General features: G+C 28.2%; 1 protein-coding gene across 2 annotated transcripts in view; it reads left to right on the forward strand.

Moving 5' to 3' along the window:
• LOC141528773 (homeobox protein araucan) overlaps positions 1-1947 on the forward strand; it is a 35925-nt gene extending 33978 nt beyond the window's left edge. For both annotated transcript variants that reach the window (XR_012479460.1, XR_012479461.1), the window contains one exon: positions 511-1947. The gene's annotated coding sequence lies outside the window, so the exon portion shown is untranslated. The remainder of the gene's footprint in view (positions 1-510) is intronic.
• Positions 1948-11809: the final 9862 nt, after the last annotated feature.

An 11809-nucleotide genomic window follows, 5' to 3' on the forward strand; every position in this document is an offset into this window, starting at 1 on the left:
TCAACAGATAGGTAAAGATAAATGTTATTTGACGTGTAAAATGTAATTATTGTGGTGTTATTTCTATTGGCGTAATATTTACATATATACATGTATAAATTATTCGGTGACTTGGTGAGTTGGTGAGAATGAGAAGGTGAGAAAACCGGTTAAGTTTTCCTGTCCTTGTATCCCTTAGTCGACGACCCGCGACCCGCGACCCACAACCCAAGAGACATAACTCGAGTTGGTTGTTCCCCTCCTACTTACTATAAAATAAAAGCTACATCCTTATCCTTATCCTTATCCTGGACCGCCAGTTTATTTACCACCTCCTTGATTCATTTTTTTTTTAATTTTTTGAATCAGTAATTTAATATTAATCGTTGATGTAAAAGGATTTTAATTATTATTCCATGTGTACTTAACACTTAACACCTTTATTTATTTTCTTCTTTCATACTTTTCATATTAATTTTAATATTATAATATCATTGTAATCGAGAAAAAAAATCTTTTATTTTGTTTCAGGTAAAAGAAAATAGAAAAAAATAAAAGAAAACGGGGTCTGTACAATGTATAATAATATAATAAACCGAAGAAAATAAAGAAAGTAAATTGAAATAAAAAAAAAAAATCAAACATAAAAATCAAGATTTGGATGAAAACAAATATATCATAAGCGATAATAAGGAGTGCTCAGAACAAGAAATAAGGAATAAGGAAGAAGAAAGAAGAAAAAAAGAACAAGAAGGGATTGATGGTACTTAAAGGACATGTGATATGTGGTATGGTATTGTATCAGAAGAAATGGCAAAGTTTAGACGGGTAGGAGAGTAGGAATATGATAGGATAAAATAGGAATACTACTCTTGATAGAATCTTACTACTTAAAGTTAAGTCTTAAAGTATCTCTCTTTGTGTATTGGCTGTAACAGCTGTAACAGCTTATATTACAGGTTACAAACGAATCAACAGTGGATGATTGTGTGTCTTTGTCTGTGTCAATATTTTTATTCACCTTGATATAATAATAATATCAATAATATCAATAATATCAATAATATCAATAAATCCCTTCCTCCTTGGAGTAATGTTTACCACAGTTGAGTTGTCATACTGTATTCGAGTTAGTCGTATCGTAATCGGACATACGAACGACTATTGTATATAATATATCTATACTGGTATGATATGGTATGCTCATGAGTTGGTGGTGAATGTCTGCTATTGCATGTCAAGTTAAAGTACTTGCTGCATAGCACGCCACCGAGACTCGATTCTCTCTGAATTATATTGAGCTAAAGCTTGAGCACTCGAGAATAAATAAAAATTTATATATAAAATAATAATAATAATAATAATAATAGTTATGTACAAGATCTTTAGCTTTGATAAAAAGAGGGAATGGACAACCGAGACAAGTAAACGTGTGAATTTTGATTAGTCCCAATAAAATGGACTTTTTGCTTTTAATTGACAGAATTTTAGATTTACTTTAACGAGTATATATTTATATTTATACGTTACACGTTAATATTTCATTGTCTCACAATGAATTAATAATAACTCCATTATTTTTAAATATTTAACTAAGAAAAATTAAACAATTTTATTTGTCGAATAATTATGGCCAATTATTATTATTAAATAAGTTAATTAATTGAAATAATAATAACAACAACAACAACAACAATTATTTAATTGTATATGATTTTTCTCTGGGAAAAGAGTATTTAAATATATCGGGATACGTGCAAATGGCAACACTAATATATAAAATAACGACACTTGTTCTTTATGGTTGTTTACTCTAATAATGTACTATATATTTAATATTAAATTGGCAAACAACGAGCCTATAGATATTAATAAAATCAATTACATACGTCCATATTCTGATGCTAATAAATATATACATAATATTTTATTGAACCCCTTTTAAATAAAATAAGCTTTACCAGCAAATATATGTATACCAAGTACATTGTCCCTGCATTATTATGTAATACTAGATTCAGATATCAACATGTGGTTATTTATTTTTCAATTATTTTTTCTTCTTACCTTATCTCTTTAATTTTATTCTCCATCTTAATAAAATTTATTTATGTTTAGAATAAATAAAAATTTAGATAAAATAATTTTAAAGATAAATAACCATTTTTAAAAATTACCGAACAAAAACTAAAAAAATGTATATTGTAATAAAAGATACATAAAAGAGTAGTTTCCGCAATATTGCTTACTGATGACTGATGACAGTGTACTTAATCCATAATAACTTATGTGTCACCGTTTACCATGTACCCATATGTACCAGTGTTGCCCATTATACTCCAAGTCCTTTCCCACATCTCTTGAGGATAAATTTTGCTATATGATAAGTCGGTTTTCGAAATCTTATCGGGGATCCGTATACGTCATACTTTTTAAACATAATAATAATAACAATAATAATAATAATAATAATAATAATAATAATAATAATAATAATATAGTTGTAAAAATTATGATATTTTCTTAAACAATTAATAAATAATGTAATAAATCTGCCGTTTGAATTTAAGTTGACTTTTGTCACACTCTGGTGAGAAGAAAAATTATTATTAAGAATAAAAAATAATAATAAAAAAAAAAAAAAAAAAAAAAATTGATTCATTTATATCTGTGATAATGCGGGAGTTGGAATCGAAAAAAATTTTAATAATATAATTACTAATTAATTAATTATTGAATAATGTTACTAGAATTAAAAATATACGTCGTATGGGGAATATTATTATTATTATTATTATCATTAATAATTTTGACGGCGGCTGCAATCATTTATTTAATAATAATAATAATTAGTACATATATGTATATATAATATGTGTACATGTATATGGAGTATCAAAACAAATACAAATATTAATAATTAAATATATATATATATATATATATATATATATATATATATATATATATATATATATATATTATATAAGTATATAAAAAAAAAAATATTATTATCTTAGGACGGGTTTAATATGCTAGAGTTTAATGGGACTCAAGTACGCATTGTAAAATAATAATAATAAATAAAAAAACCAACTCTAATAAATTGACAAACTTTTATTTCTGTATATATTAAATAATTTTAAATTATTGTGAAAAAAAGGGAAAATATATAATCATCATAATTTAGTTGAAAAAATTACTCATTATTATTATTATTATTATTATTATTATTATTATTATTATTGGTTACGTTGTTAGTTTTATTTTAAAAATAATATAATGAAGAAAAAAATACCGCATGTCTTTGTTAATTAAAAAAAAAAAAAAAAAAAAAAAAAAAAGGATAATTAATTATTTAATTACTGTAATTAAATAATTTTTGTAGTTAACCAAGTAGTTTTATTAGCGGTAAAATGGTGATATGAAATAAAAAGGAGGAAAATTTTTTTACACGATTAAAAAATGAAAATTATATCAAATTTGGAGTAATTAAGCATTACCTAAACGAACGAGTAAGAATTAAAATTTTAAATTTAGTTATTGAAAATATTTAATAAATGAAATGTTGATTAAAATCAAAATTAAAATACTTATAAATTAATTAGGCTGATAAAAAAATAATCGATTACTATTTTTATTTAATAAATAAAATATTATAATAACTTAGTACTTTAAGCAGACATATCAATTATCGTTTATTATATTATTAAAAATAACTAAATAGAATATGTTTTTGTTTTTATGAGAATTTAAATAACGAATAATATAATTGAGTGAATAATGTTAATAATGATAATTAATTATAAATAAAAAGATAAAAAATCAGTGACAAGTTTAAGCAAAAGAGAATAGAGAGGATAAAAAAATTTTCTAATTGATAACTAAGTATTTATATAAAATATAATACAACGTATTGGCCGACGGCAAAGTATATATATAATACCCGTGTTGTTGTTATCCCCTCGTTTTTACGACCACTAAGTCCCTCTGCTCGATTCTCGGTGTTATACTGTACATATTAATTAATATTATGAGTCTAGTTGGTTGTTACGACAAAGACTTAATTTTATCTGAGCGTGCGAGTGGTCAGGGAGCAGGGGCTTGCATCAGTTTACTTTATCGCTGTTTTAATATTATTTATTTAAATAATTTTTTTTTTCTTTTACCATCAGCAGGGTTTGTTATTTATTATTGAATTGTTTTAGCGACGTCTAGGTCCGTACCGGGGTGACTAATATACCCTGCTCGCGGGATTATAGTATGTGGTATGCGTTGCAGCCGTGATACATGGTCATACGTGGCCCACGGGACAGCGCTGACGGTGTACACCTTCACCTTCGCCGTGGGACGTCTCACGTTAAACTTATTCTAATACATTACCTTTGCTATCTTACTTATTTCACTTAACTTTATTTATCATTATAAAAAAGTAAATAAAAATTTTATTAAAAATAGATTGTCGAAAAATTACCATTAAAACAGAGCATAAACTATTTAGCTGTATAAACTGAGTAGACTTGTTGACAAGAGCCCATTAATAAACGGGTCTAAACTAATCCGTAGCGGACATGCCTTACTACCGTATATAAATAAATATATATATATATATATATATATATATATATATATATATATATATATATATATATATATATATATATATATATATATATATATATATATATATCTTTAACCATATACCATTTACCATTTAGAATCCTCTTGTCCACAAAATCTTATACGTAGTATATACACCTCCTGTCTGACATATCACCGCTATATATACTGTCACGTGACCTATACCCGAGCCCATATGAATATTTAAGAAAAAATTAATAAAAATAAAAAAGCCAATAAAGTATACGATAACTCTTATCAATGACCCAAAGACAAGGGAGCTTTCGATTATGCTTAACAAAAACTTAAGAGTATATATATATATATATATATATATATATATATACATATGTATATATATATATATATATATATATATATATTTACAATAAAATAATAGAGCCGACAGTCGACAGCCGACAGCCGACAGCCGATGAGTTTGTTCGAGCGATAACGGCATTATACTGGAGATATTTATTCTCCAGTTCTCTTTCTTAATATATATATATATATATATATATATATTTATATATATTTGGATGATGATTAGTATAATCTGTAATTTAATTAACAATTACCTACTACCGATAGCCAACCGTAACGCCCACAAATCAATTAGTTACTTTTTTTTCTTAATTGAAATGCAATGGGATATAGATAATCTTTTAACAAACAAAAAAAAAAAAAAAAAAAAAAAAAAAAAAAAAAAACTGCTAATATGCATCACAATCCAGTGAATAATAAAAATAATAAAACAACAATGTCGATGTGTAGAGGATATATTAATCGTCATCGAAGACACGATGTGCTTATCGCCCCACCATTTTGTCAAGTGATTATTTCCCTCATTTGATTATGTGTTATTTCTTTTTTATATTTTATATATTATTATTGTAATATAATTTTAAGTTGGTTGATTACAAAATTCAAGACGGCTTTTTAACCTCCAACAGTCGATCGTTTACGCTGGTTTCACTTATCTCATGATAAATCTTAATTTATTGCCAAGATTATTAATTAACTAGGCCTTTTTTTTTTTTTTTTTTTTTTTTTTAACATACAACACTTATTTATTTATTTCTTAAAATATCAAGTATTATGTTAGATGTATAAAAATATAAATGACGATATTTCGGGACTTGAGATGAAAATAAAATGTTTAAAAAATTTGAAGTTATATGCCGGTGATTGTTATGATGTAATAGCGTTATATCTTGATGACAATTTATCATGAGGACGACGGAGACTCGCGTATGTAAGCCTGATTACGTCTTCTTCTCTTTCTTTATTTTATCCGACGTTATTATTTTAGAATAATCTGAAACCGATGGTGATTAGTTGCCATTAAAGCGTCACTTGTGCCCTAAACACCCACGTAGACCACGGAGGCCATTCAGACTGTTTAGACCATTTAAACCATTTATACATAAAGACAGATACAGTCATATAGTTGTATTTTTTTTTAATTCAGTGAATTGAGATCGACGATCGATCATCTGTTGTCCCCCAACCCACAAAACTCTCAAATTGACACTCTATACGTCAATTCATTTTCAATTTGCCCGTAATATAATTTGTTATTCCGATATTATTATTATTTTTATTAACGATTTAACGGACTTTAGTGTGGCCGCACACGTCGATTCAACCCATCAACCCATTACAATAAATATATATAAATAAGCTTAAAAAATCAAAGGCTAAACAAAAAATAAATCTCTTGTAAAAGAATCTGTTCCATTGAAAATTTTTGGAGACGTTTTAAACTAAGACACCTTAAGTCTCTTTTTTTTTTTTTTTTTTTTTTTTTTTTTTTTGGTCTTTATTTAGAGTTTATCCGTGTCAAAATAAATCTTTCGACATCCAGTACAGTGAGAGATCACGGTTATTGTTTGTCTTTTCATGTGCATATACTAGACACTATACTGTGTAAAGTTAGTGTTTGTCTTTCATCCTTCGGGTTATACTTAATAATGAAAAAGAGTGAGAAAGATAATATAAAAGGTGATTTGTTTAGTTTTACCAACTAAATACTTTACGTGGAGGAGTATTAAGTGAGGACCAATACATAGTTTCTTTTTTTGTCTCTTATTTTATTTAAAAACATGCACAAATAACTTTCGGAGGAGTATCTGAGAGAAAAGAGCTAGAAAAAAAAAAAAAAAAAAAGAAAAATAAAGTTTGGCGGTATGGTGAATCTGAATACTTAATGTATAATCGAATATCGAAATAATCGAAAACGGCAACAGACCAACAGAGGCCAACTAAACAACCAACACTGATCGCGGGAACTTTGTGTGTAGTATTAGTGACACAAACCCTGGTGAACAGATATATATATATATATATATATATATATACTATATACTATTTCATTGAGCGCGGCAAAACCGATGAGAGTCTGAGAGTCTGAGAGTTGAGAAATTCCCGATACAAGGAATTTGGGAGTTTGTCTTTTATGTCGTTGAATTTGGATTCAAAGTCGGACTCGAAGTACCGGCAAAATACTACCGCACTGGTATCGCGTATCGCGTGTATATCGTTTCAACAAAAAGGTCTACTAGCAGTGTGCATAAAAAAAAAAAAGGAATGTGAGTCGCAAACTGATCGAGGATCCAGCTGCTGGTTAAATAATTTAAGCAATAAGCAACATCTAAACGATCACCGGATGTTAAAGTAATATAATAATAATAATAATAATAATAATAATAATAATAATAATAATAATAATAATATTATTATTATTAATAATAACAAGGTGGTTTTTATTTGTTTATTAATTTAGAGACAAAAAAAATAACTTTTGGGGAAGAAAAAAAAGGTACTCAATAAAAACACAATTTGAGAAAAATTTTTGAATTTCTAAAAATCCTCTCTTTACTCAAGGAACACTTATAAAAAATAAATTAAAATGAAAATTATCCCATGCACAATTACGAGGTAGAGAATAAACAGGAAGAAGTGGAAGGTAGAAGATGTGGAAGAAGTGGTAGAAGAAAAAGTCGCCTAATTGATGCTTCGTCTTTGTTTTAGTTAATTCCAACATGGTTCGGCCATTAAAATGTCCCGCAGTATCGGCAAACCCGATCTCCAGTAAGAGATAAATGATGACACCCGCTCCAGGGGTACCATACTTACTACCACTTTCAACTCTTTCCTCCTTTTATCCCTCCTCCTCCTCCTCCTCCTATATAGTCCTCATACATATACATATACATATAGATGTAGTTAACTGGAGAATCTTGGCTTGCATGTGAATACCGAGGCCATTCAAGTCATCCAACAACACATTCAAACATACATCCTCACCTTTTTCTTTTTCTTTTTCTTTTTCTTTTTCTTTTTCTTTTTCTTCTTATTGTTCTTCTTATACTCGTTCATTCGCTAGTACTGTATACTCTTCTACACATATACAGTGTATACATATGGTTCAAAAAAACAGTTTAGTTTGTACAATGACAAGTTTTTATCGATAAAATTCAACCCAAAGATCTTCTATCCCTTTATTCGTCGTCTTTTAATTTTTCTTTTCCTATACCTTCAATCTCAAAATGTTATTTGAGATAACATCAATCAAATTTATTAATTTTTGTATTGCTATTTAAAAATTATTTAAAAATTATATAAAATAATAAATAAATGTTGTTTAATGATATATATATATATATTAAAAGTGAGAAAACTAATGAATTACTTAATGAAGTAAAAAATAAAAATAAAATTGAATACAGAGGAGCAGTAGCAAATGAGCAATACCAGGAGTGACGGTGTTGAATTAAATAAACGGTTAACTAAAATTAACGAAGGTGCGAGGTATAATACCAAATGTGAGGTGCCAGGTGTGCTAGGTGTGAGAAGAGATTTTAGATGCATAATGAGTTGAGAGTTAAAAGAGTTAAAAGAGTTAAGAGTTGACCCTCAGGCTGAGGCACTGTATCGGGTTGGGTTCCTAGTATGAGGTCCAACTCTGATCCTTGGGTGGTCCCACGGACTCTTTCACCTCTTTGTTTTTCCAACCATCATCAACTTAATAATTTTAATTTTAAAGTTAAATCATTGAGTTATTATTATAAAATAAAAATAATTGGTAAGACTCGTGTGACAATAAATAGCAAATAAGACACGTGGATGGCGCTATCGTATATATTAGTTAATCGACAGTTATTTAGTTATTCCCATCAGTATTCTATTTGCACTAGCTCTCACGAGATTTGAGTTTTAAAAAAAATACTAATACTGCTAATAAAAAATATTTAAAATCAAACAAACTGTAGCTTTGGTCAATTAAGATTCCAACAAAGATCTTTTATAATATATCCATGTCTTATGTCCTGGACCGGATGTTGTTAAAATGACAATAATTTTCCTTCCCCTTTCATTAGCATATCATCAGTCTCATAGTATTTGGCCCGCGGTCCTGTCTCCTGATGATAACACACGACACCTGCTTTGGCTCTATTAATATCAAATTCCGGTTTTATTAATATATTATTATTATTCTAAAGTCCGTAAGAACCAAAGATGTAAAATAATAAAAGTATAGTTGATGCACGAATGACTAAAAAAGTCAACAATATATATATATATATATATATATATATATATATATATATATATATATATATATATATATATATATATATATATATATATATATATATATATAGGCGTTCGTATTATAGCGGTGAGAATGTCCTTGATTCATTCAGACCTTTTTTATCTCGTAATCCATCCCGGAAAGAACGCGTGATTTCTTAGAAGACGAGCTGGAATTCGGTCTCATTCTCTCCCGTTAAAAACTAGGGACCCAGGACCTAAGATCATTCTCTCATTCTCTCATTCTCTCATCCACGGTATGGTTTCTCACTTTTATTTTCTCTCTTTAAAATAAAACAATCTAAACTGAAAAGCCAACTAACAACAACAACAGAGGCTGTTTAAGATAGAGATAGAGAGCAAACGAATGACCAAAAGACAACGTAACATTAACGTATAGTAGAGACGCTTCAATGGACTCGAAAAGTTTAACAGCTTAGCTCGCGGACAAGAGATGAGAGTCTCCGCATCTTGGCAACCATCGAATTATCCAGCCATCCAGCCATCCAGCCATCCAACTATCCAACCATCAAAGCCTTCTCTTCCATTCAGAATCAGCCCGTATAGTAGTGTAACTTTAAGTGTGTGTATAGTGTGATGTTATCGGTATTCTTGCTGTTTTTTTTATGAGACCGTACCGGGGATGTCCGTCTCTTTGATTCTCCTAATTATTTTTCAACACGCTGGACGTGGAACCCGTTAAACTGCCCACACATAACACTTTTTTATCTTTTCGTTTTTTTTTTTTTTTTTTTTTTTTTATTTTCAACCGTATTTTATTATTATCATTATTATTATTTTAAAATATCAAACTCATTGATAATTTTTATTTTATTTTATTTAATTGTCGTCAATTGGAGTATCAATAAAGGCTAAAGCAATAAGTTGACCTTTATTAAATAGTAAGCTGAGATAAAAAAAAAAAAAAAAATCAAACGATAATGAATAGCTCGCAGGATAAACCGTATTAAGGATGATATGATGTGTGTTGGATAAAAAATAGATTAAGAATTATGATAATAATAATAATAATAATAAGGATAAGTGTATACAAGTGTGTATGGATAAGTCTTGGCGGGGGGTGGTGACAGAACGGCTGGAAAAGCCCGCGGGGGTCCAAGTCCAGGGAACCAGGAATTCGAACCACCGATGGCCTGCAACAGCGAGGAGCCGTCAGATCCCGAGAACCCGGGCATTCATTACCTCCTGGTGTCCTAAGCCACAAGGTAAAATGTATAAGGTGCACAATAATACACATATATATATATATATATATATATATATATTATTATTATTATTATTATTATTATTATTATTATTATTAATATATTATTTACGTGCTGGCTGTCGTACCAATGTTTACTTGTTCTCTTTGATAGGATATTTATTTTGTTTGAATTGTTTTTTGATTCATACAAAATCACTTGACATCGTAATACTGGACGTAATTAAAACCTCTAATCAGTCGCTATTTTATATAGATATATATTGAGAAAATAATTCCACCAAAAGATTTATTAAATATAATATAACTAGTTGATCAATCAATTTAATTGAAAATAATGATTCAATATATTGGGGATTAATGTCAGATACTGACAAGGGATAAACACTAATTTATATTATTAAATGGTAAACTCCTATAGGTGGCGACACTCTCTTGGCAACCTTTTAAAACAAATATAAAAAAAAAATAAAAGTACACAGTATATGTAAATAAAAGAAAAGATAAAAAAAAATGCTTTTAACTTGTGAATATATATATATATATATATATATATATATATATATATATATATATATATATATATATATATATATACATAGAAAGTAAAATAGAGGTCTGGTATTTTATGAGGTGATTTTTTTTTAGTTTTTGATTTCAGGGGATCCGAGATTTATTGATACAAAATCAAGTTCATGAGGCGTGACAAGTACGAGGGGCGTTGTGTATATATAAATAAATAAATAAATAAAAAATTTATAAATATACAGAGGTGGGCACTAATGAGAAGGAAACTCTAGAAATGGTGATGATGAGGAGAAAGAGGAGAGAAATAGGGTCCAGAGATCTCTCAAGAAAAATAAGGAGAAGGAGGAGCATCCTCGTCTATTGGTCCGTCTTTAAGAGAGCAAGGCGTTGTGGTTGGAGAGGTTGGAGAGGTTGGAGAGAATAGACCGAATCGACCAACCTTCGTCGGTTACTACTCTCTGACACCGTGTGTAACCACCTCAAAATAATAAAAAACGAATTTTAATTTGCCAGCTTTTTTTTTTATTTTTTTTTTCTTTTACTTTTTTTAGCGCTGTAAATTTAAAAATAAAGAAAAACCTTTCAAATAAACAACACCGAGGTAAAACAATTTAACGATCAGAAATTATATACTTTACACTAAAATAAAACATCAATAACAACTTTGAATTATCAATCAATTTTATTAATATAATTGTTTAATTTTTATTTCAATTAATTTAATAAGAATAAATTACTATAAAAAATTGATGATTAATTGAAAATTTAAAATTGTAATTTTAATTAATCACTCTAAAATATAGGAGTAAAGAAAAAAAAAAGGATGCAAATAAAAGGACAAGTGTTGAAAAGGGGCGTCAA

This window comes from Cotesia typhae, unplaced genomic scaffold (genome assembly GCF_013202065.1).
Source record: "Cotesia typhae breed Kobodo isofemale line unplaced genomic scaffold, CoteBio_Ctyphae contig_44, whole genome shotgun sequence".
Taxonomy (NCBI): Eukaryota; Metazoa; Arthropoda; class Insecta; order Hymenoptera; family Braconidae; genus Cotesia; species Cotesia typhae.